This window comes from Mus caroli, chromosome 9 (genome assembly GCF_900094665.2).
Source record: "Mus caroli chromosome 9, CAROLI_EIJ_v1.1, whole genome shotgun sequence".
NCBI classification, from domain to species: domain Eukaryota; kingdom Metazoa; phylum Chordata; class Mammalia; order Rodentia; family Muridae; genus Mus; species Mus caroli.
The window spans coordinates 42,510,340-42,534,792 of NC_034578.1; the positions used below are offsets into that span (position 1 = coordinate 42,510,340).

At 48.7% G+C, this 24,453-nt stretch overlaps 1 protein-coding gene and 1 non-coding gene across 2 annotated transcripts in view; one reads left to right on the forward strand and one right to left on the reverse strand.

Moving 5' to 3' along the window:
• Positions 1 to 24,453, forward strand: part of Dscaml1 (DS cell adhesion molecule like 1) — a 324,246-nt gene that overhangs the window by 200,668 nt on the left and 99,125 nt on the right. The window lies entirely within an intron of this gene.
• Positions 4,847 to 4,953, reverse strand: LOC115032101. Its single transcript, XR_003837728.1, has one exon. It is a non-coding gene; the product is annotated as a U6 spliceosomal RNA (small nuclear RNA).

Genomic DNA, 24,453 nt, shown 5'->3' on the forward strand with positions numbered 1-24,453 from the left:
CTTCTACAGTTCCATGCCTGCCTAGGAACCTCGGATCTTGTAAGCCAGCCCCAATTAAACGTTGTCCCTTTTAAGAGTTGCCTTGGTCATAGCGTCTCTTCTCAGCAATGAAACTCTAAGACAGAAGTCAATACCAGGAGTGGTTTGAGAGAAGCAAAAGTATAAGGATGGATTTTCAATCTCTGGAATCGGCTTAATCGCTTGTCAGCACCTTATAATTCACCAGACAGCCAGTTGGAGCTACACGGGACTGGCTCCAAAATAAGTTTTAACTTAGGCTGGAGAGATGGCTCAGTGGTTAAGAGTACTTACTGCTCTTCCAGAGATCCTGAGTTCAATTCCCAGCAACCACATGGTGGCTTACAACCATCTGTAATAGGATCCGATGCCCTCTTCTGGTGTGTCTGAAGACAGCTACAGTATACTCACATTAAATAAATAAATAAATAAATAAATAAATATTAAAAAGTTTTAACTTAATAATTTAATTGACATGAAGGAAATTATATGTCTTTAAGAGGAGTACTTTGGCTGTGTAGTGGGGGATGAATTACAAGGGTCAAGAGTGAACAATGAAGCTGTGGTGTCTGGGTGGGAAAGGAGAAAGGCATATACAAGGTCAAGGCAAAGTACTTAGAGAGAAACAGATGGGTCTGGCATAGACCCAGAGATAGAGCCAACAGGCCTTGCTAGTCAGTGGACAAGGATGGGAGCCCAGGACCCGTGCACACTCCCAGACTTTGGAATTATTGGTGGAGCATGGGAAGATTGGAGAGAGATAGGCCAGCTGTGGTGAGCCTGAAAGTCCTGTTTGGGACATGTTGGCTTTGCAATGACAATAAGATCCCAAGAGCAGGTGACAAGAAGAAGCCAGTTCTGGATTTCTTTCCAGTATAACTATAGACTTGGACTTATAGCCATGTGTGTGTGTGTGTGTGTGTGTGTGTGTGTGTGTGTGTGTGTGTACAGAATCCATCGGAGAGATTCTGGATGGAGTCAAAGGTCGAGGGTGACCTTGGGGCCTAGCAGCACAAATGTGAATAGAAGGAGGCCGGCAAGTGGGAAGCTGATGAATGGGAGGCTGATGCATCAGAGAAGCTCTCAGGGTTATACAGACTGCAATGCAGCTGATAACCCTAGACTGGTCTATCACTGCCCTAAGGTTCTCCACAGGCTCCCAGGAACAGGTCATAGGCAGTAGGGCACAGGGTGGGACCCCTGAGCAGCATGCTGGCTTGAGGTGCGCAGATCCACTTCTTGCCATGCTAAGGCATAGGTGTGAGCTTTGAGTATAGGCTAGGGTCACTCCATAGCATCTAACATGACCTTATGTAAGCTTCTTAGCCTCTGTTTCCCCACTTGGGAAATGAGAACTCTGAAAAAAAAAAAAAAAAAAAAAAAAACTTTGAGTCCAAGAAGAGAGCTGGTTTACAAAGTGAGTTCCAGGACAGCCAGGGTTATCCATAGAAACTTTACCTGATCAAAAAAAAAAAAAAAAAAAAAAAAAAAAAAAGCTCTTTCCTATGACCCAAGAGGACATCTGTGAAAGTGCTGTGCATACAATCATGGCCATGATTGGCTACAGGAAACGTATGTACCTACAGATTACGACTGAGCCCTGCTATGAGAGATCTCCAGAGCAGAAAGCCTTGAGTGAGTGGGAAACTGGACCAACACTCACTCACTTAACAAAAGCGGGCAGGACTCATTTGCCTCTATGCAGCTGAGTACCAGCTCTTGGCATGGCATATTCCTCAAATAGTGGGCTTCTCATAATTCATCTACAGGCCCTTACTAAGCAGCTACCAGGGGAAGAAGCCAATGTTATGAGCACAAATCCCCAGGGAAAAGGGGCTTCAGAGCAAGATGACCTGGGCAGAAGGATGTGGGTAGAGCTATAGTCTGGTTGTGAATGTAGCCCACAGTGAATCTCCCACAGAACACTCCAGATGGGGTATGAGGAACCATAGTTTCTTATGGCTTCCCCACTAGGATGGATGACAGACCTTCTCTCTCAGCTGTGAATTCAGGGGCCATAGCTGGGCCAGCCTTTGTCTAAGAGCATTGTTACTAGGAGGATGAAGGCAAGAAAACCCTGGTAGACAGGCAGAGGATAGCATGATGCTGTGACACTCCACCCACACCCACACCCACACCCACTTTCCCTTAAACAGTTGCTTTGAGCCATAGAGCAGAATGCTTGTTTGGGCTCTGGATGGATCTTTCCTTGGGACATCTGGGAGTCACCACAGCCCTCTTGAGGGTCACTAGTGCTTCTGAGGCCCTTTGAGTAGAGGAAGGATCCTCAACAAAAATATAAGTGAGAGCTGAAGGGAGCTGGGCTTCAGGGACAGGAACCCCCAAAGTCTGGGGTCTCGTCTCAGTGTGACCACACCCACACTCAGCCCCCAGTCGCAGGGAAGTTGCCACTCTTTTCTCTGGCCTGCGTCCTTTGCTGTAAAACATAGACAACAGTCCCACCCTACAGGACTATGGAGAGCTCTCAGCCAGTGAGCCAGTGTCCAGTGCATAGTAGTTGCTTAGCTAACGATTGCAATAGCAGTAATGGTAAGAGTTGAGCTCTTAAAATAAGCAAAACAAAAAACAAACAAAAAAGAGTTGGGCTTCAAAGGACCCTGGGCTCCCCATCCAGGACATGAAATCATGTCCCACAACTACTCGCTCCAGAACACAGAAAGCAGGCTCAGCCCTAGATCCTAAGGAGCTATGGTCCCCCCAGCCCTCTCCCCATCAAGGCTCTGCTCTCTAGCCCCTACTGCAGCCCCTAATGAGGCTTGGGCTTCATTACTTCATTTGCCTGGGCCGGTGCCCAGCTGAAGAGAATTTGACACGGGAGCTAGGTTCTGTAAGAGGCTGGCATTAATCCTCCAAGCTTAGCAGCTACCTTCCTCTGCCACGTGCAGAAAGCTGGCCTTTCGGCTGGCACGGAACCAGACCGGCGGGAGACAGAGGCCTCCTCCCCTGAGATGTTCCAGCAACAAAGGCTTCAGCCTCAGCACCCGGCTCCAGCTGCCGTGGCCAGTGACTTCCTTGTGTCACAGTGGGTCCTCCTCAGCTTCTCCCTCATGAAGGGTCACGGCCTTCCGTGGTCCTTGGAGCTAGAGGGCAAAGTCAGCAGAGAGCCACACCACCGACCACTAACTACCACATACCACAGAAACATTTACAAAGTCTAGGGAGAGAGAGTTTGTTCAAACACACAATAATCCAATTCCTTTACTACAGGACTTCTCAGAGCCATTAATGGCTCAGGGTGCTCATGCAGCTGAGACTAGTTGTCTTAGTTTTCTGTGCTAGTAACATAGTATCGAGGACTGGTAAAGAAGAAACGGGTCTATTTGTTCTCACAGCCCTGGCCATCTGATGCTGGCCTTTCTGGCAGAGTGCCAAGGTGGTGCAAGGCAAAAAACCAAACTAAGCTAGCTTTGGGAGCAGACACTCTCAGCAAAACACATCACTCCTCCAGCTGCATAGCAAGATTAACCAATTCACAAAAGCAGAGCCCTAGCCCCCTCTTAAAGGTCCCACCTGGTCCAGCCTTTAATATGTTATAGTTCATTACAATCTAAGTTACAGATGGGACAGACACTGCAAAAAAAGCATAGCAACGGGGGAGCCTAATGTTCTTGGGAATCTTGTACCCTGATTCGGGGAAGACAGAAAACAAGTCTTTGGGTTAGATGTGGAAAGGAAGGGACGAGGGGATGATTATGTCATAGTGGCTATAAGTGTCTGGGAGCACAAAGACTCACTGTGTGCTCTGAGGGCACCTTAGGACTGTAATTCCTTGGGAGAGGTCTTGAGGAATGCTGTAAAGAAATCCTTCAAACACAGAGATCTGATGTGTCAGTCTTTGGCATAGCATTCAAGGCTTGTGAGTCAGCCCCAGCTGTTGCCTGGCTCCTCTCACTCGGACCCTCTATAAAGTGTGGATGGATTGCAAACCCAAATCCTATGCTCACAGTTTGTACAAGGTGTTCCTTCTTCCAGAAGGCTCTCTCCTGCTTCCTGAACCTGGTAAGTATGTCCCTGTCCTTCGGGACTGAACCAGACAGGGAGGGGGCATCTGCTTTGGTAAACATCTTGACTTCATGACTTGATTCCACCTGAGTGCTCTCACTCACAGTACATTACAGAGCTGAGCAGGAGAAAGGTCAGTTCTTGCAAGTTTCTTTTCTCCTGAGTTCTTTGAGCCTCCAAACAAGTAGAGAGGAAATACGGATGACGATGATGCTCAGGCCTGGAGTAAGGGCATCACTCAGCCACTTGGCCCTTCCTGGCTGCAGGGCAGGCTGTGAAATGTAGTTTCACTTTTTCCTGCAGGATGGAGGAATGTGAGCAATAGCACAACACTTCTGGCCAGTTTTCAAATGTCACCGTCCCTGGAAAGAGTTCATGCACTCGTTCGCTAACCTTAGGTCTTTTTTTTTTTTTAAGATATTTTCGTTATTTACAGTTCAAATGTTATCCCCTTTCCTGGTTTTCCCTCCAAAAACCCCCTATCCTTTTCCCCATTCCCCTGCTCACCCACCAACCACCCACTCCTGCTGCCTGGCCCTGGCATTCCCCTACACTGGGGCATAGTACCTTCACAGGACCAAGCCCCCCACCCCCCATTGATGACCAACTAGGCCATACTCTGCTACATATGCAGCTAGAGACATGAGTCCCGTCATGTGTTTTCTTTGGTTGGTGGTTTAGTCCCTGGTAGCTCTGGGGGTACTGGTTCGCCCATATTGTTGTTCTTCCAATGGGGTTGCAAACTCCTTCATCTCCTTGGGTCCTTTCTCTAGCTCCTTCATTGGGGACCCTGTGTTCCATCCAAAAAAATATGGAACACTTCATGAATTTGCATGTCATCCTTGCGCAGGGGCCATGCTAATCTTCTCTGTATTGTTCCAATTTTAGTCTATGTGCTGCCGAAGCGAGCGCCTAACCTTAGGTCTTACAGGAATGCCTCTTCCCACCCAAGCAGGATGCCTTCTGTCTCTAACATCTTTAACTGCCTTTCCAAATCCTCAGAGCACTCAAGGGTTAGCATTACACAAGGAAACCTTTTTATAGATGGTGGGCAGGATCACTGAAGGCCTACCACCACTCACTCGAATCAAGTATCCTGGGATTCAACAGCTAGTGAAATATAGAGCAAAACTACCAAAGCTCAGTACAGCATGAAAAAATCACATGACTTGTACCAATTGTTTCATCAGAAGCATGATGTCGGGTACAATGGTGTGGGTGGAGGATACTACTCCAATTAGCCCCCTGTAATTCACAGTTCTTATCCAGGAGCCATCTGGACGCTTCAAGCAGGAATGAAGCTATGCAGCTGCTCACATGGCTCTGTCCCTCACGGGCTTCTTAAGCCCAGCCCACACTCTTTGGCCTGGCCTGGTGATAAGGAAAAACAGGCCACTCTTACACCTGCTGCACCCACCACTGGAGCCTTCTCCTCAGATCTGATGGCAGCTGAGCTGATATGGCAGCCGCTGCTTGTCCATCAGCCATACCTGGCTCTGGAAAGAGCTGTAGCGGGGCAAACAGCTTCCATCCCCAGTGTACTGTCCTTGAGGAGGCAAATGCACACATCGCACTCTGAGGGAATGACTGGCCACCCACTGCAGTGACCATGCACGTCCTCAACTGTCTTAGGTTTTATCAGTCCTGTTTGGCTAATGATCATGTCAAATGACTTTTGCTGAGGAGTCGTGCATAAAGGTCTTTCACTCCAGACCAGAATGGGGGACAATCCCACCCCAGTCTACTTTAGTGAGCCTGGGAGATGAATGAATTTCTTGCATTAGCATGAGTGATTCAAAGGCAGCTGCACCCCCCCTCAAGCCTGCGGGATTCCCCACCCCCACCCTATGCAAGCCTGTAGGATCCCATGTGATGAGTTGAAAGATGCATCCCTGGAGCTCCCTGGGCAGCTTGCAGGCAGCTCCACCAAAGAGTCTCCTCTCCCCAGCCATTGATTACTGCTTAGGTAGCCTTGGAGAGGGACCTGCAGAGCTTTAGCCTTCTGAGCCAGCCTTCTCCCTCCTGGAGGGAATGTTTCAATTAGGAGAAAATAGCTACATAGTGTACTCAGAGAACAAAGGGCTTCTGCACAGGCAGAGAGACTGCTCACACTCACTCGGGTTCTACCCAGGAAGCTACAAGCTGGCAATTTATCCATCAGTCCAAGTCCTCAGGACAGGACTCAGTGGCCATCCTGGTACACTTCTAGAGAATAGAAGTAGGAACTGATTGGTTAAAGCTTAAAGTCAGGCCTGCTCTTTGGTTTCTTGCAGATGATGTTTCATGGGTATGAACCCTGAAACCCTAACATTGTCCTGCTCCTTCCCACACTGTATCACTGGCCTCCACCGCTGTTCCCTGGGTGCTCCAAGCAAGCCGCTAATGGCATTGGCAGCCTTCACTCAGTTTGATGTAGAACTGCTTCTAATAAGCCTTGAACCTGGAAAGTCATATTTTACTTTCTTGCAGAATTCTGAGGCTACCATTTAGATCCACGATGAGCCAGGCATCCACAGAGCTTCTCAACATTGTATCGTTTCCTATTTGCCCTCAGGGTGATCCGCCCTATCCTAGGAGGCTTCAGTAGGGAAAGCAGGGCTACACTGATCACTTTCCTTCCACTTCCCATTTCTGTAATGACCTCTCCTCATACTAAGCCTCTCCTTCTCCCTCCATTTACCACCCTACTTCTACCACATTTCCATGAAAGGGTTTATGCAGTGTCACAAACCAAGCACAAATGCAGCCAATGAGTGAAGGACGAGCCACAGGCAAACATACTCCAAATGACTCCCATGGATGTGAATTCCCTCTGGGATTCAAATTCACTCAAATCCCACAGGGATGTGGAAGCTGCCAGGTAAATCAGCATTTAAGTTTTTAATGCAACTGCCCCATGACTCCTCCTTCCCAGATCTACCTAGCTTTTCCCTTATGCTCAGGGAATCCCAGTTGAAGATGGGAAGATGGAAGCCAAGCTGGACTGTCCAGGACTACCATGTATTGTATCATCCTGTCCACCCATTTTTCGTTAGTAGTTTGGGACATTCCACTCTTTGTTTCTTTTACCTTCTCTCCCTTCCCGAGTCTTAGAATGTTCCTCCTATGTGAAAAGAAATGTCAAAAGTAAAATAAAGCGACAGCCTGTCCCAGAGCTAGCCACGCAGTAAATGACACACCATCAGCAAATGTCCAAGGATTTGGATGATGGCATGTGACATTTGGTGCATCTCAGCAGGCAGAGTTAGGAGGGGTATCATAAGGGTAGAAACACAGATGCAGAATAAAAATAATAATTTTTTTCATATTCCGGTTTATATCACATCTTCAAGCCTTACACTCTCCATGTGAGATGGATGTAGTTATCCTAGCTCTAGAACTCCTCCTTTATCCACCCGTCTTCCACCCACCTATCTATCTGTACACCACAGACACCTGCTCTTAGACACTGGCTAAGAACTAACAACGTTTGGTCTCAGGTCCAGGAGGTCCATTGCTTTCTAAGAACTTGTGATCCTCAAACCTTGGGCTTCAACAGACTTGCCCTTCTGCCAAGGACACCCACATGTCAGCATTTCAGTGTGACTGACATCTGATGAAGTCACATGCCACATGCTGGAGCACAGAGCCAGGAATGATTCCAAGGGGGTGTGGGAGGGCACACAGAAGGGATGGCATTGGCATGAGGGTTGGCCTGTGCTGTCTGGTGAGGAGCCTTGGATTCAAGGCAGAGGGGAAAGGGATGGCTGTGGTGTGTTCAGAGGACAGCCTACTCGTGGAGAAAGGCATAGGGAGGGTTCAAGTGGCTTCCTTTGGACCCACAGTGCATGTGTTGCTGGGCTTAGCTCTTCTGGCTTCCAGTCTAGACAGAATTTTAGAGGCCTACTATCATGTTCTGGTCTCAGTGCTGTCAGACCCAAAGCACCAGCCTGTCACCACCCTGAGCCAAAACTACTTCTCATCATCATCCTATGAAACCCATTCTCCCTCCACGCACTCTCCCCAGCAAAGAACATGAGGCTATCCCATCCCTTTCCCTTCCCCCACCCCAGACCCATCCTGCACCCCTTTCTCCTGGCCCTCCATGTCCAGGAGGTCACTGCAACCATGCCACATCTATCCAGTGACTGTGTCAAATGTCATGGGACGCACTGAGGACACAGTGGGTCAGGATAGATATGGCTCTGTCCTCAAAGGGAAAAGTTTAGAAGGGGTGGTTACAGGGGAAGTTTATACAAATCCTGGGACAATTAGAATGGCTCCCCAGTGCTTGCAAGGGTATTTTGGTAGAAATGAAAGTTGAGAAGGCACACGATATTAACCATGGATGGAGGGAGGATGGGAACCTACAAAGGCCAGAAGGAAAGAGGACCAGGCACTGAGAGAGGCTCTGGGAGGCTAAAATCGGGCAGGGGAAGAGGGCAGGCAGGAGCCATGCTGGGGAACCGGGCCAAGGCTTTGTCTGGGAAAGCCTGTCTGGGTGACTGGCAGGTTCCAAACATCACCACAGCAACACAGCCACCACTGCATGGAGTGACAGAAGAAAGGAAAAATCAGCATGGAAACCAGGCAAGGTTTAAAGTCACCTAGCATAGTGCACTGTTTTGCACAAAGAAGCCAAAACCTAGAGGAGCAGTTTGGCAGGAAATGTTCAGGCTCCGGGTTTCCCTACACATGGGTCCATGCTGGTTTTTCTGGGCTACAACTTCATTTCTCACTGGGGAGGGACCGAAAGATGCATGAGGGAGCAGACCTGAGCACCACTGTGCCCTGTCATAGTGAGAGAAGGGCAGTGACTAGTCAGTCTCCCTGGGTATAAAGTTCTGCTTAGCCCTGGCCTGCGGAGCTCTTACTCAGAGCTCACCAGTGAGCCTTGGTTCCCCATAATCTGGGGAGGGTTTTACTCCCATAGCCTAAGCTATCTTGCTCTCCACCTGATGCTGGCTCTGCCTAGGACTCTGAAACCCATCCTCCAACCCTAGGCTCCCTCTGGATAGCCTGGAGCCCAGTCTACACAGACCCATCCAAGAGAGAAAGAAAAGGCTTTTTAATGCATGTTCTGTTACTGCATCGTGATTATAGTGGAGATGGATTTTTGCAATAATAAGTAAAAGCTTTGGAGAGGGTGGGTAGTGGGGGAGTGTGGGTACACAGATCAAAGCTGTCACTTCAAGTGTAGATGGCCAGGACGGGATCTTAAGCCAGTTCTATGGACCCTAGGGGCCTCACCAAGATACTCAGGTAAATAGCCAGAAGCTAGATTCCAGGTCCCCTTTAAAGATCAGGAAAGAGCCTGTTCTAGTCCTAAAAGATTCTAGAAAAAGCCTTGCTGGGCATCCAAAACCTGGGTTCTGATTTTGACTTTCCCATTGTCTTAGTTATTTTTCTATTGCTGTTATAAGGCCCAGGCCACTTACAGAAGAGTTTATAGGGGCTTATGGTTTCAGAGGATGAGTCCATGACAGCCAAATGAAGGTAGATGATGTCAAGTGACTGGAGCAGCAGCTGAGGGCTCACAGCTTGAAGCCTCAAAGCCTAACCTCAGTGACACACCTTCTCCAACAAGGCCACACCTCCTAATCCTTCCCAAACAGTTTTACTAACTGGGAACAAAGTATTCAAGTATAGGTAGGAGCCTATGGGGGGCCTTTCTCACTTAAACCATCCCATCCACAAATGAGCTAGTTATCAACAGTCTTAAGTGTATGATAGATTACTGACATTTAGCCAATCTATTCATATACATGAGGAAAATCAACTGAAGAGATGTATTTGAAAGAACTAATTCAAAACTACGGGCATGTGATGCTGAGAGAGGAACCCTAGTGGTAAATAGTGCTGCTGGCTAAATGCAAGTACTCCATTAAAAGTGCTAGGATCATGTCTGGCACATAGTAGGAAATTGTGTTAGTCCATCTCTTGCTGCCATAACAAGATACTCCAGGAAAGTAAATCAAACACCCAAAAAGAATGCTTCATAGTTGTGAAGACTGGGAAGGCTGAAGGCCAAGGTGAAGGGGGCTCCTCTAGCCAGGTCCTTGCACCTTATTATAATACGATGGCAAACATCACATGATGGGGGGCTGAACCTCAACTACTTCCAACACAGCACACTTTGGCATATGAATTACAGTTAATTAGACCTTAAAGGTTCCACTTTGTAATAGTGTAATGGTGGTGACTGAGAGTCAGCATGAGTTGTTTGGAGGGGACATTCAAACCACAGCAATGGCCAGCAGGTGGTGTCTGCACTTAGATATACTAGTATTTCCATCACCATTGTCAGTAAAATACCAACCTTTCCAGCCCTTGAGTTCTTCAGTCTCTCCCTTGTCAGGATTGCCCCTTTGCCCTTCCAACACAAGAGATCTCCTACGCTTGGCAGTACATCCCAGTGCCGGAACCTGTCTAAGCTGATGTGGGAAACCTACCTGTTTTTGTTCCTTTTCTCATTGCAGTGATCAAACACTGGATGAGAAACCTCTGACTGGAGAAAAGCTTGCTTTAGCTCATGGTTGGCAGAGATACGGTGGGTCATGGTGGAGGAGGTCGTGGAAGTGGGAGTGGCCTCTGTTGTAGAAGCAGGAGTGTGAGGCCACTTGCTCACATTTGGAAGGACCCAGATATGGAGAAATGGGAGCTTTGCCTCTCATATGAATTCCAAGCCCATGGGGCAGGGTTGTATACTTCATGATTGATCTTCCTTCCTCAGTTAAACCTTTCTGGAAATTCCCTCAAAAGCACGTCCAAAAATATGCCCTGTAGATGACTCTAAATCCAGCCCAGTTGACACTGAAAATTAGCCATCATGCCACCCAAGAAGCTCTCAGTAGAGGCTGGACCCTCTCAGGGATGAAGCCAACCTTTTCCCATCTGCCTGTCCCAGCCAAGCTCCAAGCTCCAGGCCCACCATTCTCCAAGCACCCTCTTTCCTCTAATCTAACTCATGTCCACCCTCACACCTGAGCTTCATGGCACTCCTTGACTTCAGTGGTGAGATCTCAGCTCAGGACACCCTATCTCCCTAGAGTATGCTAATGTGACACTGGCTGAATTCGCTGCCCAAGTTCTTCTCTCCTGCTTTTCCCTACATTCCTCTGACCTGCCAGCACCACTGACATCTGGGCCTCAGACACCTCTTTTGCTGGACCTGTCCCACATCTTTAGAACATCTCTGACCTCTACCATGCCACTTGATGACAGTGGCAAGTAGCCCTAATCTTGTTGAGACAAAAATGTTTCTGGACTTTGCAAATGTCCCCTGAGGCTGAAATTACCCCTGAGGAACCCCACCCTAAAGCTATAACCCACTTTATCCACTAACATGTTTAAACTTTCTCTCTACTCCACCCTTCTCGCTGCACGTCCTTCCCTCTCTCTGATCCTCTCCTGATCTCAGACCTCAGACCACCCCCCAGATTCCCACCACTCCAGGGTACTCCACAGCCCCAACTCATCCCAGCAGCCCCTTCTCTGGCTGAGCTTCTGCTCTTTCTTCAGTCCGCCCAAAGCCACAGATGCTGAAGACGAGGCAGATGGAGTAAATTGCACTCCACGGAATGCTTTGTTACAGCCTGGGGCTGCTGCCTGGATTCCTGTTCACATAAAAGACAAGAAGAGGGTATGGGGCCTGAGTGAAGCAGGCAGGGGATCCTGAGAAGCTACAGCCTGGCTCCCTCCCCAGCCCTGCTGACTTTACCCCCTCAGGCACCTCCAGGGATGAGAGGAAAGGAGTTGAGTTTAGAAGCCCCCAAGCTCTGCTGGGACACTGAGAGCAGGAAGAAAGCAGAATGGAAAAGTCTCTTACAAACATTCAGGGTACCAGGGCCCTTGCATTTCAGGGAAGCAACCTGGGCTCCTCGTCCCAGAATGTTAGCAGCAACAATCTGTCTTCTGCCCAGTTCTGTGTCAGCTCCTGACTCCTGCAAGTCCCCACATAGCCTCCTACTAAGCTCCTACTCAGCCCTCACTTTCACAGAAAGACCACCCAAAGCCCTCATCCTGTTGGAAAGATTCCCCCATCCAAAGTCTAGTCTAACCTCCACCCTGCCTGGTCCTATAGATACTGACACTCTCCTGTGTCATCACCAGAAAGGGACATTGTTCTGCTCTTCCTGAAAAAGAATCAGCACACCATATCACCACTAGTACCTCTTTCCCCAGAACAATCCAATACATTAAAATGGAAGAGGTAGGCATGGGAGTTACCAGTCTCTAGGCAGGTGACTCTAAAGGTGTGCCAACCCTTCCCCTGTGCATTGCCATCCTACTAGACTCTTTGAGGCCCTGGGCCCTCACACGGAAGACCAAGGTGGAGCTGCACCTGTCTCTTTTCAGTCACATGGGCACATAGATGACTTGACTAGAGCATCAGGCCTTGTCCCTCATCCAAGTCTAGAGTTCAGCAAGATCTTGTGTTCATGGGTTCCTCTCTCTCCATATTTTTCATCACCAGCTTCTGCTTGCTTCTTTCTGGGCCACCTACTTGGTGACAGAACCGTGTAATGATTAGATAATATCCATAAACCTGGAAAAGAAAATGTCTAGTCTTACCATCTAGCCCCTAAGCATCTTGTTATTAGGTCTGTGTCTGTTCACATCCTTACAGTGTGAGCCCCTGAAGGCCACTAAAGTTCTACACAGTAAGTACTGAGGCTATCAAGGGCATGGTGTCCACACAGGCACCAGTGTCCAGTCTGAGTAAGATCCTGATATTCAAGATGTGTGCTAGCTTGAGGGATGGCGTGAAAATAGCCAACCTTGAAAAAAAAGTGATCAATGCTATAAGAAAAACGAGTGTACAGTGTACATGTGAGGGGAGCCCAGACTACACAGTAACTAACACTAGCAAGTCCACTCTAAATACAGAAGGTCACCCCAATAATGAAGGCAGAAGAAAGAGGGGCTGTACTCAGGGCCCAGGATGGGCAGGCACACAAAACGTGGCATTCTCTGAAGCTGTGGGCATCCCTGTGGCAGAAGGTTGAGATAAAATAGACCAAAGGCAATGAGATCTTGTTTCGATGCCGTGGCACTGCACTTGGATGCCTGTCACCAAAGCCATCTGCAGTGGCTTAGCCAAATTAGAGAATATAATTTGCCATCAGTGTCTAACAGGTTTTCACCAACCTACCAGATGCGTCAGTTTTCCATCACCAAGACAAAATACCTGGAGTGAACAACCCATGAGCAGAAAGCTTCTTTTTCTGATGGTTTCAAAGGTCCTGGCCCACTATAACACACACCCTTACCTCTGAGGTATCAGAGAGGCAGTGTGTGGTGGGAGCAAGGTGAGATGTGCAAACTGCTCCCTTCATGTCAACCAGGAAACAAAAGGCACAGGAAGGGAGAGGGATTCCAATATCAGAGTACCTCCAATGGCCCAATGGCCTCTCACGAGTTCCCACATCACTTCCCAAAGTGCCACAGACAGGCAACCATGGGTTGGTTCTCAGGAGACTTTCCAGATTCAGACCATGGTGCCCAAGTAGAAATGTTGTCCCCTCTTTTCTTTCCCCATGGTCCTTGTCAAGCATCCTACTTCCTTTGTGAGCAGTATCTGTCCTTTGTGTATAGCTTATATCCCCTGGGATACTGTTCTCAAAGCTTACCTGTGTTGTAGCACATGTCAGAATTTCCTTCCTTCCTTCCTTCCTTCCTTCCTTCCTTCCTTCCTTCCTTCCTTCCTTCCTTCCTATTTTTTAACTTTCCTGGTTCCTGTATGTGTGGTATACATGTGAGTTTATACATCCTTTGGCACAGACGGTTGTGGGCACACATGTGGGTGGGTGGGTGGGTGGGCCGCATGCGGGTAGGTATGAACACATGTAGAATCCTAAGGTTGATATTGGAAACCATCCTAATAGCTCTTCCACTCTCTTTAACGAGACAGGATCTATCAAACAAACCCAGAGTTTGGGCGTCCCCTGTCTTCACCTTCTGAGGCTGAAAATCAAAGCAGGCAAACACACCCACATGGCGTCCGCATGGGCCCTGGGCATCCAAACTTCAGTTCTCACACTTGTGTTCAGTGGTTACTGAGCCATCCGGCCAGCCCCTTCCAGTTAAGACTGGAAGTATAGTATAGTATTCTGTTGAGGTAATCTGTTTGTCTGTGGACCCTTGGATTGCTTTCATCTTTGGCCTTTGGTGCTTACTGTGTCTGTGAACACAGGTGTACAAATACCTCTCTGTCACCCTGCCTACAGTTCTCGGGGGGTGCACAGCCAGAAGCTTCTACGGTGAACAGTGGTTCTAAGTCTTCACATTCCCACCCTCGTTGCACAAAGTTTCCACTGTCTCCACATCCTCGCCAGCACTTGGCGTCTTCCGGCTTTGGAGTTGATTTGGGTTAGGAGCAGTGGCCCTAACAGGTACATGGCAGAAGCTCTCTGCAGTTTGGTTTTCACTTCTCTGGTGTCAAACATCTCTGCTCATTTGCTTCTTGGTTACCTGCAATTCCTCTTGGAGAAATGCCTATCCCAGCCTTCCAACCACTCCTAAATCAACTTGGTGGGTTTTGTGTTTGCTTTGTAAATATCCTTCATCTAGTCTGGTTAATAGTCCTTGATCCGATATCTGACTTGCACCCATTTCGTGGGCTCTTTTACACTTTTTTTTGTCTATGCTCTTTGGTGGTAGAACATTTCAACTGCAAGGGAGACCATTTCATCCACTTTTGTTTTCTTGCCTGCTCTTTTGGTGTCATGGCCAAGAAGCCATTGGCAAATCCAGTGTCACAAAGCTTGCTCCGTTTTTTTCTAAGACATCTATCATTTTCTTTCTTAGGCCTACATCCTTAGCTTACATCTGTCCCCAGTGCCTCTCCTTTTTGTTTAGAAAATGAAAGGAAGCCCTTTCCTACCCCAACCCTCACTAGTGATCTCAGCACTCAGAAGAGACGTGATGGACACTTACCCACCCAAGCAAATTCATACAAAGGAAGGATAGATGCAGGACAGACATCTTCCAAAAGGACTTGTTCCTCCAGGCCAACCTGGGGCATTGCTAAGCATTCTGTAGCCCTTAGCAAGCAAGAGCTCAGGTTTGCACACATCACATCCCTTCCTTGTGATTGGTCAGTCAGAAGCAGGGTGATGGGGTGACTCCATGCAAGCAGAAAAAAAACAGAATTGAAACTTAAGACTCAAGGCCTGAGCCACCATGTTCAGCCTTGTTACGCCAGGGAGACAGCCTAGCTGAACCTGTTGTCTCAATTTCAAAGTAAAACAGTCCCTTCCCTTTATGTGGAAGTTTCACAGATGGCAGCCCTTCTGCGAACCCACCCCCTTCCATCTTCATAGGGAAACTGTGAAGAACACGGGGCACGATGTAATTCTTCTCTATACTCAAGCTGAGGAAGTACTTGCCCAAAAAAGTTAGGTAATTTTCCCAAAAGTGCTCAGCTACTGAATGCCAGGACGGGTTTGACTTCCTAGGTGCAATCCCTTCCTGCCCCATCTCAGGAGGGAGGCAAGCTGAGAAGATTATGTGAGGGCCCAGAAGAGAGGCCTTTTGTAGACCAGAATCCTTGGGGTTTTTTTTTAGCTTTTGTGTAGATTAGACATGATCCTTGTGATCCATACAGATAGACACAATGTGATCTGGGTCTAAAAAGGAAGGTGGAGGCTGGGGCTTCGCTCCAGACATCTGTGGCCAGGACAGGAACAGCTGCTTCACTGGCTGACAACTGCTGAGGAAGGAGCTGGCTTCCAGGGAAATTTTTTGACCCCAGACCTCACTATGAGCTGAGGAGAGAGACGCCAAGCTAGGATTAGACAGCTGCCAGTCTCCTGCTTACCTCGGAGCAGCCTAGGTGGCTCCTTCCCTTCCTCCAGCTGCCTCCACTCTGGCCCACTCTCTCCCACCCTCTCCCCTCCTTTCCAAGGCATAATGAGTTTGATAAGAAATTGTCTCGCTAACAGGATTAGCCATGGAAATCTCTCGTTCCCTCCCTTCCCTTCTGTAATACCCTCATCTTATGTCCTGTAATTTTCTGCTGGTATCAGAGGCTCCAGACCACCTCAGGGATATTAATTCCTCCTTGTTCTTTGATCATATGACTGCTGATAGGCTAGGGTAACCTCCACAGTGGCTGTGGGCTTGTGGATAAATTACACCAGGCCACAGACCCTCTCCCTCCTGAGTCAGTCACCCCTAGGGTTCCTTAGAGACAGTGGTTGCCTCCAATGGAGGAGCCAGAGAGATGGGGCCTCAGCTGGGATGCAGGTGGCTGAGGAATGGCAGAAGAAGGTCTTCAGTCTGCCCTGTGGTTGTCAGTCATTCTTGTCAGCTTGACTGGTTTTGGGATCACCTAGGAGACACACTTCTGGGCACCCATGACTGTACTGCCAGAGAGGTTTAACTGAGAAGGAAAGACTCATCCTAAATTGTTAGGGTGACAACCTTTCCATGCTCCAGACTGAATAAGAGAGGGAGAAGAAAAAGCCAGATTAAATACCCACATTCTTCTTTCTCTGCTTCCTGTTCCACTTGCTCCTGCCAACTAACTACCTGCCACCATGCTTTCTTCACCATAATGGATGTTGTCCCCTTATGCTATGAGCTCAACTAAAGCCTCTTCCCTTAGGTTGTATCTGTCAGGCATTTTGTCCCTAGAACAAGGAAAGGAACTAACGTGTTGTGTCAGCCCATGCTCTGTCGCTGTGGTGAGACAACATGACCAAGGCAACTTATAAAAGAAAGCATTGTTTCATTTAGACTTACAGTTTCAGATGCTTAGGGTCCATGATGGCAGATGGTGGTAGCAACAGCTAAAAGCTTACATCTGAAAAAGCAGGAAGGAGAGAGAGGGGGGGAGGGGAGGGGAGAGGGAGAGGGGGAGGAAGAGAGAGGGGGAGGGNAGAGAGAGAGAGAGAGAGAGAGAGAGAGAGAGAGAGAGAGAGAGAGAGAGATCACATGCACACTGAGAATGACCAGAAACTTTTGAAACCTTAAAGCCCGCCCACAGTGACACACCTTGTCCAACAAGGCCAAGCCTCCTAATCCTTCCCAAACAGTTCCACCAAATGGGGATTCAGAAACTTTAACCTATGGGGGCCATTCTCATTCCAACCTCTACATACATTTTTCTTCAACTCCTACCTCACCCCTCACATGTGATCCTAAGCATGACAAATTAGTTGGCAGCATACATGGCGATTTAGCCAACATATCTGAATCCTGCTTTAATCACCTGTCTGGCAAGGTGTGACAAAGTGTGGCATAAATTAGTGCACAGAAGCCACTCAGCCAGGGCTATCTGCCTCCTCTCTTATTTCAGGACTGGAACTTCACAGGGGTGGGAACTTCAGATTTCCCAAAAATGATGTCTCTAAGCTCTCTTGAGTGCACTATTCCCTCCAAGTCTCTGCCCCTTTACACAGTGGTAAGGCCTGATGTTGAGGAAACATGATGGCAACTTCAACCCAAAGCATTATTAGCAGAAAGCTTAGTCTATAAGGTATCAAATAAAAACAGGTAACCAATGCCCCCAAGCCATAGTGAGGACAGAGATTAGAGAGGGTGCCCCTCAGGAGCCAGTGGGACTAATTTTTCTACTTCACAACCACGTGGTTGGGGAGGTATGGTAACTGTAAGCCCAGAACTCAAGAGGCTGAGACAGGAGGTGATAGATAGATAGATAGATAGATAGATAGATAGATAGATAGATAATGAAAATAGCACAAAATTGCCAATAGCCTTTACTGTGAGCCTAGCACCATGAGAAGCCTTCACTGACACACCGGTCATGATTGTGACACCCTGACATAGCTGTCACTGTTAACTGCTAATGTCATAAGCAGGCCCAGGGTACCTGGTCCAGGGACCATGGACAAAGTGAGGCCTCTGCCTGAAGAGCTATGGATGGGGTTCAGCAATACAGATAAAATCACCAAAGGGATCCCCCAGTTGTATAATCTTGAGCTTGCTCCTGAATCTCCAAAATCTGGATTTCTATCCACAGAACAGGGTGATACCCCAGGCCTCTGGGCACTGACAGGGACAATAGAACAGGAAAACATCCTTAAACAAGTTTCACTCTTTTGTGGTTTGTTACCTGTGGACAACCAGCATCTGCCTGTCCCCAGAGGACCTCCTGACACTCAGTGGAAGGTCAGCAGCCACTGGAGGCTGTGTCACAGTGCCAGGAGCTCACCTCAGCTTGTCATGTGGGAACTGTCTCATCTCAAATCATCACACGAAGGTTGAACCACGCTAGAATATATTTTAGGAGAGAAAAAACTCACATGGCTCACATTATAGACTCCTGTCATAATTTCATTTTATTATTATTGTCATTAACCTCTGGGTTCACTTATAAATTATACTGCATCATAGTTATTATACATGTGTGGTTTAGGTAGAGTCAGGTACCATTCAGCTCCAGGCTTTTACTTGGGGAGAGATCTTAGAACCTCTCCCTTCAGATAAAGGGGGACTACTGGATTCTATAGCACCATGACAGGTGATAAAGGATGGCTGGATGCATAGTAGAAACAAACCAATGAGAGAAATGCTCTCCCATCCTTCTCTTCTCCTTTCCCACCCACTGCCACCCAGGAAGACAAGCCATCCATGCAAAAACTGTAAAACTCCACACTGTGTCAACTTCATGATGAAAGCCAGGTAAAGAGCTAGTTACTCCAGCTGGAGGAGTGGAGAAGCTAATGTTGAGGAGAAGAGAGGCAGGTTGGGGGGCAGCGGGTGTGTGTGTGTGTGTGCCAAGACAAAATGCCCCAAAGGTACACAGAGGCAGGAGTACAGTGGGGATCCAGAACAACTGAGACCCAGTACTTGTGTATCTGAATCTTTGTGATAAACCTTACTCACTTTGAAATCTGGAAAGCCACATGCAGGTGGGCCTATGGATATTTCTACCTTTGCTCAAGAGGTCGCTGGTGTGTCTGAGTGGGTGGGTGGGTGGGTACTGCACCATTAGGCTTATCAGCTGTCAATGCTCAAGGGCCTCTCCTGTCAGCATAAGAGGACCGTGAATGTTCTGAGCAGAAGACTATGGGGTGTGGAGTGATCTGAGACCGACAGGCCATGTGGTCACCACATGAAGTGGGTGTTGGATGGAATTCCTTTCCAGCAAGCTGCAGTATCAGTATCACTGAGTGACAGTATCACTGATGGAACAATCAAAGTCTGGCCCTAGGACAAGTGCTTTAACTCAGGACCACTCTAACCTCTGACTGATACTGATACCAACACAATTAGGGATAAGGAAAACGAGTCCAAGGGGTCAGGCGCCTGTGTGAGGTCACACAAGGGAGTAAAAGTCCATTCAACTTCAGCACCAAAGCCAGACTTGCCAGAGAGCAAAGAGGCCACGATTCCTGCACTCACTCAGCCATTCATCCTTTGATCCACAAAAGCAGGATGACCACAGCTGAGGCCAGGACAGAGATGGGAGACAGCCCCGCCTGCCCTGTGAAGTCCGCAGTCATTCATCGATACACATCAGGCTTTACCGGACGCTCAGCTAGGGCTATACCGGGAACAAGGAGGCAGAGACACATGAACAGCTCTTCCTGCCCTTTAGAGACTGCCCTACCCAATGTCACTGTTCCTCTCTGCAGTGTGGAGACAGGGGAGGCTGTGAGGCTCTGAGATAGGTGGAGAAACAGATATTATAAGGACAGAGAGGTGGGAGGTCTCTCTGCCCCATAGTACCTTGGAACAACACAGGGACTGGGTTAGATAGCTTTAAATGGCTGCCGTGTTGATTTTCTCTTAGCTGCACCCCCTCTGGAGCATAGTCAAAGCAGTGTTCTCACTCCCTGTCATTGTCACCAACACACCAGAGAAAGTTAATGAAGCAGAGGCAGAAATGAGCACCCACGAGGCACAGTACTGCAGCATCCACCACCTCCTCCCGGCAACCTGCAAGGGGTGGGGTGGTTACTCCCACTCAAGAGGGGCTGAGGGTCCAGTAGAGGGTGAGAGTCCTCATGAGACTAGCCTCCAGGTCACAGGACTAAAAAGCGACAGAGCCTACTCTTTTGGCTGCTTTGTGACAATATGATCTGGTCAGAATTCTCATCCCTGACCAGGCATGATGGGGGTTCAGAAGGGTGATATGCAATACCTTGAAGAAGCCTGCATTGTATCTGGGAATCTGAGACAGTCCCAGAGGCTGTGGTCAGGAACCACTGAGGCCCATACAGGTCCCATGATATAGCCCAACAGTACAAATCAGGAACTGTCTGGAAAGGGAGAGGGGGTCCTCCCTAGCTGGACTCTGCTGTGGTACAGAACAGGGAGTTGCCCTCTGTGGGAAACCCCTCAGCTGACCTGGAAGTATTTGGTAAAATCTGGCTTAGATTTGGACAGCACCAAACTTTGAGCTTTGAGGCAAGTTGCTGTGAGATAGCTGTCCACCATAGTCTCCAGCATTTGAATACCTGGTCCTCAGTTGATGGCGCTGTTGAGGAGGCTTAGGAGGCATGGCTTTGTCAGCGAAAGTATGTCACTGGGAGTGGGCTTGAGATTTCATCCCAGGTTTCTCCTCTGCCTTCCTTCTTGTGGTTTAAGATGTGAGCTCCCAGCTTGCTACTCCAGACATTATGCTTGTCTGCTGCCACACTCCCCGTGGTGACAATGATGAGCCCATCCCTCTGGAGCAATAAGCCCAAATAAGCCCTTCCTTCTATGAGTTGCCTTGGTCATGGTGTCTTAGCACAGCAGTAAAAAACTATCTAACGCATTCTGTCTCCCATAGGCTGCATTATACTGGGACTATACCAAAGAACTGTGATGGTGGTGGTGGTGGTGGTGGTGGTGGTGGTGGTGGTGGTGGTGGTGGTGGTGATGGTGGTGGTGGTACCACACATACAATGTCTGACCCTCGTGAATAAGCTTATGCCTGGTGCTGAGTATAGGAGGGTCTCCTGGGGGAAGAGGGTGTGGACCTGGGTCTTAGACTATCAGGGTGGATACTGTGGTGAGCAGGGAGGGGGATATCCCACATAGCCCCATGCCCAAGAGGGGAGAACTGCCACCGTGGAGGACCAAAGGTGGGGCTGTCCTATTAAGGATTCTTGTCTTTATATTAACAAGCCCAGGACGCCATGGCAGTTCTGAGATATCAGATGGCCATTTTAAGAGTATCTGGCTACAGCAAAGAGAACGGATTAGATGCCACCATTAGCAAGAAGACACAAAATAGGTTCTTGGTACATGACAGCCAATAGCCTTTGCAGTGCTTACTGGGAAAGGACGGAGTATGGAACCAGGGTTGCATGAGGGTCAAGCCAAGGGTCGGAGTAGATCTTTTCTTCTCTCTTAGCCATCCAGGGTTAGCCCTTCAGAGAGGGGCCAGGGACAGAGGACAGAGTCAAGCCCTATAGGTAAGGACCTGCAGACACCTCCTCCCACAAGCCCAGGGACACTGGGCTGGCTGCCCTTGGCTATGGAGATTATGAAAGTTTGAGGCAGCTTCTCCCATTGCAACAGCAGCAGATCCCATTCTGCTCCAGGCGTCTGACACATGGGAGGCATGGAATGAGGAGCTCTGAAGCCCTGGCAGGGAGCATAGAAGTAGGGTGAAGACTCTGGGGGGTTGGAGGCTGTCGCCCCTGGCTGGGCTCTGCCATGTGCAGCGGATGAGGACGAGGAATAAAGAGGCTTATTTCAGCAGCCTGTTATTACGGCATCTTGTTTTCATAGTTTTTCAACAGACCTCTCTCCCTCCCTCTCCCCCCTCCCTGTGAGCTCTCTCTGTGTCTCTCTCTTTTTCATCTTCCTCTCTCAGCAAATCCATTTAAATGCAATTCTATTCTTAAAGCGCCCCTCTCATGCATGTCTAATGAATGTCAGGAGCCGCTATTACAATGAGGCCGAGGAGGGTCCAATCGGCGGTGTGTATACAAGTCATTTGAAAGGAAGCCTGGGAGCGCTCCAGTTTTATTACAGCATAATTAGAAATAAAATCTTGTTGCAATAGGAGACTGAGAGATGTGTGCTAATCCTGGCGCAGAGAAAGAGCTGTAGAGAACGGGATTCTGGGAAAGAGAAGAAACTAGCTGCTATATCAGCCCCTTCCAAGGTTCCAGCTTGGACTGTTCCTCTTGAGACCTGATCTTCAGCCCTTGGGCCCCCAGCTGCCTGGAGCTTTCTGCAGGGACAGTATTGAGCCCTTCTAGAACTCAGTTGCCCATGTGGCAGTCTTCCCAGGACCCCAGGGAAGTAGAGCCAACTCACCCCCACCCCACCCCTGCCACCAGTAAGTCCCAACACATCCTATATACTTAAAAGACCACCCTATAAGCTGTAAGGAGGGAACAGGGAGAGTTGATAGAGCCTGGACGTGGAGACTGAGACCCAGGTCTATAGCTGCATCCCTTCACTTCCCGGAGACAGCAAAGATCATTTGCTTAGCGTGTTGACCACCTGTTACCTTTCAGCCACTCTGTTTGACACATTCATTAGTTCATTTACTCCTAACAGGGAATGGATTCAGAGAGTTCAAGAACTTCCCACAATCTCCAGCTAGGAAGTGAAGCCTGATATGAGGCCCTGCCCTCTAACCCCTCTCACTAATGTCCTGAGTCCTCCAGTGACATCCTCTGCTCCTGGACCCAAGAGCAGTGATGAGGAGCGAGTGGAACCTGGCATGTCCCTCTGACGGTGCTGAGTAACGCCAGCACCATCACAGGGCTACTCTATGTGGAAGGTGACTCTAACCCAGCGGTTGTATAAAGATAGCCCTTGCCTTCTGCAGCCCTTGGATTGCTGACTGAGATGGAGTTCAAAGAGTTGCGCCCTCCATCTTTGCCCAGACTGTGGAGGGAAACCCACCCAGCCTCTAAGAAATTGAGGCTTAGAAGACACATTTGAGAGCAACTAGTTATCTTACCTCACTCAGCATTCAGGGAAACTGAGGCCCATGAAGTTAAGGAAGCTTGTCTGAATGCACACAGCCAACAAGAAGCCAGATTTCTCATCTCCCAGGCCAGTGCGTTCAATTCTGCCGTACCTGCCTCCACGTGTCTTAGCCCCAGAACCCTTTTCAGGAAAGTGTCCTCACATACTGGAACTCCATGCTGAAGGAGGAGGGAGATGGCTGACCCAAAGGGTGACATATTGAATGCAAGGTCAGCCAAATTCAGAATGAGGACTGCATTCAACATGGGGACAGAGCAGCTTGGAGGATAACCACGGTGACTCTCTAGTCTAAATGGAATTAGATTCAGGTTTCCTGTAGGAATCATTCTTCCAGAGACAGCCACTTGCCCCCTTAGCATAGAACGGAAGAGGATGAATAAGATTATCCCCCCACACCGGCCGCCGCCCCCCCATCCTCATCCTCCCACATCACCAGCGAATACTTGGTGCTTTATGGCACCCATTAGGTACCTGGCATCCCAGCCTGGTCTTCCACTTAGCTTGAATATGAGACTAATCTTTGGGATTCCCTGCAACAGAAAGCAGGGGTCTAGGCCTGCTGACTTCCACAGTTCCTGTGGATTTGCAGAGGAGCCTGTTCCTCTGCAAATCCCTCTCTAGCCATCACCACCAGCTACAGCTTCAGTTTCTGGCTGTGTATGTCCCATCCACTTCCCATCAGTCTCTTCTGCCATAGGTGTGTCCACTCAGGCTACTCGATCCTGTGGCACAGAGATAGGAGGCCTCTCCTGACATCTCCACTTGGGTCCAGAGTTAGAACGTGCAGTGGTAGACATGGTCTGAGCTTTGAGAGTACAGATGTAAGCCCTGCCTTTGTCTCTCAGGGCTGCTTTTCTCTCAGGGCCTAACCCCCAATGCTCACAGGAGGACTCAGACTGCCTTCTCCCACCCATCTTTTGTTCTCACCTCTAAACCCAACTCCACAGTCTGATTTAAGATCCGCACCTCTTCCCCACCTAGGAAAGAGTCTTTTAGAATTAACAGTCCAGGTGAGGACTGTGTAGGGTCTCCTCGGGCAACAAAAGCATGATGTTACAGACCAAGGACCTACTGAACTTAATCCTCGTGGTTTTAGTGTCTGAGAACCCAAGATCATGGATGCAGGTGCCTCAGGTGTCTTCCTTGCTGGGTTGGACACAAATTAAGACCTTCAGCCTGGATCCCTCTTCAAGGCAAGATGCACAGTATCCATGAGGGGTACCCAAATGGCCGCCAGGCTACAAGTCCTAAGCACAGGCCTTCCTCCAGAGCCCCAGCTATGCACCCTGTCATATATATGGGGCAAAGGATTTCTGGCTGCTCTTTCTTGCATCCCTAGAGTGTAAGCCTCTGCCTTGAGCACCAGGCTCTAGCCTCTAAGGTGCAACCAGGCTGGAAAAGGAGGAGACCATCATTCAGTAGCATTTAAACTCAGTTTCACTTTAGAAAACTGAGACCCTGTGCTCACTAACTATATCACCACCCTGTCCCCTTTCTCCAAGTCCTGGCAATAACCATTCT